At 33.1% G+C, this 2,496-nt stretch overlaps 1 pseudogene; it reads right to left on the bottom strand.

Moving 5' to 3' along the window:
* Positions 1-309: 309 nt before the first annotated feature.
* LOC109449692 (U1 small nuclear ribonucleoprotein C pseudogene) lies at positions 310-798 on the bottom strand (annotated as a pseudogene).
* Positions 799-2,496: the final 1,698 nt, after the last annotated feature.

The raw sequence follows: 2,496 nt of genomic DNA, 5'->3' as shown, positions 1-2,496 counted from the left end.
TTATTTCTACGGAAAAAAATTTAGAAGAAGCAACCATAGGCTTTTAATTAAGTACAAATATGCATATATGGATTATTTTTTTCTAACTAAAAGAGTTGACAATTTTATTTTCATATTTCACAATACAAATAAAAATTGTTTGTTTTTTTATCCCACTACTCTCTTCCAAAACTATTTTCTCTTTGATAGGAAGGGGGAGTGAGTCATTCTTGTCATGCTGTTAGAAAACACCCAGAGTCATGGCACCATGATCTCCTGGTGAAGTAGAACAAGTAACATAGAGCTGATAGAAAGAGGCTCCCCTCTCTCCTATCTGTCTGGTGGAATAATTCCTGGCCAAGTAGGTACCATCATGGGACCGGCAGGAGATCTCATCATTGGGAGCCCCAGGATCGTTGCCATGTGTCTTGCCATAGTCTGCCTCATTCCATGAGCAGATCCCATAGGCATCATCCCAGGAGTAAGAGAGCCCATCATTAGTACCATTGGAGGGTTCGCCCTGTGGGTTTCTGGAATCATACCAGGGCAAGGAGAACCCAGAGACTGGGGGAAGGTAGAAGCCTGACTCCTGGAGAAGGACGAGCAGAGAATGGAGTAGGAGGTCTTTCCTTGTTGAAATGCTGTAGTTATTTTGTCAAACAGGCTCTGAGCCTGCTCTTCCATCCATTTCTGATAGTAGTCTTTCACGTTCTCTTTTTGTTTTCTACCACTGCAGTGTGTTTTTCTCACAGATGCAGAGTCATGATTGAGGTATGTATTGCAGTAGTCACAATAAAACTTGGGCATGTTTCTCTGTAGGCCATTGGCCATTTTGTTCTGCACAGCTGGAAGTGACCCATATATGGATTATTTTCAAATTAAGGACTTCAAATATATCTGTATTAATGAAATATTGTTAGGGGAAATCAATGACTAAGATATTATCAACATTGTTCATAGTTTCTGATATAAAGAATGGTTAGCATTCTTAATATGTAAAGAGTTTGGACAAATGAATAAGAATACAAAGAAGGAAACCTTGGGGAGAAAAGTGCAAAGGATTTGCATGGGTTACAGAAAGAAATAAGGCAAATGTCTATTAAGTTCATGAGCAGATAGTTGATATAACTAATAATAAAATAAAGAGATGTTGGACTAATTATTCTTTATTTTATTTAATTAATTGTGTGAAGATTAAAATTATTGATAATAGCTAGTGTGTGGATGATGTGAGGAAGTAGTATTTTTCTGCACAGTTCATGGTATTCTAATGCAGTATCTTTTGGAAAGATGATTTAACAATATCTACCAAAATTATAAATATGTACATCACTTAATGTAGCAGTTCTACTTCTAGAAAATTGTTTTACAGACACATTCACTTTAGTATATAAAGAATTATTCTCAAGTTAGTTTATTGTGCTTCATTTATAATAACAAAAATTTGAAGATAACATAAGTACATCACTAGGAAATTGGTTAAATAAATATGTCGTATCTATTTAATACTATGCATCTTACAAATTATCAAAACTATATATACTGACATGAAATAATAACAGCTAACATTACTGAGCACATATAATATTTTAAAAACTGTGCAACTTTCCTAGGATAATTATCATTATCATTCCACATTAAGGTTGTGTAAACTGAGACAGAGAGTTTGAGTAACTTACCCAAAATCACAAGGCAGAGCCTCAATTTCAACCCAGGCTCTTAGTCTATACTAAACTGACCATATACTCATACAAACTCATACACATCTATTTATACATATACATACCATATATACATACATATACATATACATATGCATATACACACATGTGTAAGCTCCTAAGTTTCTTTAAAATACATAAGGATAGGGGTGGCCGGTTAGCTCAGTTGGTTAAAACGTAGTGCTGATAACACCAAGGTGTAGGTTTGATCCCTGCATGGGCCACTGTGAGCTGCATCCTCCTTAAAAAATAAAAATAAAAAAATAAAAAAGACATAAGGATATATATATATATATATATATATATATATATATATATACACATATATACATATATACATATATATATATATATATATATATATTCTGAAGGGATAAATAGTAAATAAGCATCTTATAATGTGTATCCCAGGAAAGTAGAATCATTGCTTATAGGACTCTCATTTCTTATTTTCTGCACCTCTGTATTTTGTTTTTAACTTTTATTACAATCGTGCATTACTTCTATGTTTAAAAATGCAAAACTAGACAAAAAGTAAAAGAAGTTTTGATATCTAATGAAGTTAGATATCAAATGGGGTTTGGAAAACCCTTATAGGAAATAACATTTTCTTTAAAACAAATACTTTTTTTTTTTTAAACTTCATCTTTGTAGCTCTGTTAAGAGAATCGGACATGGTTGATCTGTTTCAGTTGTCATAGTGATGTGAATTGACTGCCATTACTGAACTACATTTGCACTAGTCTGTACTGATTGGTAAGATGTTAATATAAACTGTGAGGACAGCTAAGGTCAT

Source organism: Rhinolophus sinicus, chromosome 3 (genome assembly GCF_057876585.1).
Source record: "Rhinolophus sinicus isolate RSI-liver-muscle chromosome 3, RSI-T2T, whole genome shotgun sequence".
In the NCBI taxonomy this organism is placed as follows: Eukaryota; Metazoa; Chordata; class Mammalia; order Chiroptera; family Rhinolophidae; genus Rhinolophus; species Rhinolophus sinicus.
The sequence above is the reverse complement of the archived record's forward strand: the minus strand, read 5'-3'. Positions and strand labels throughout refer to the sequence as shown.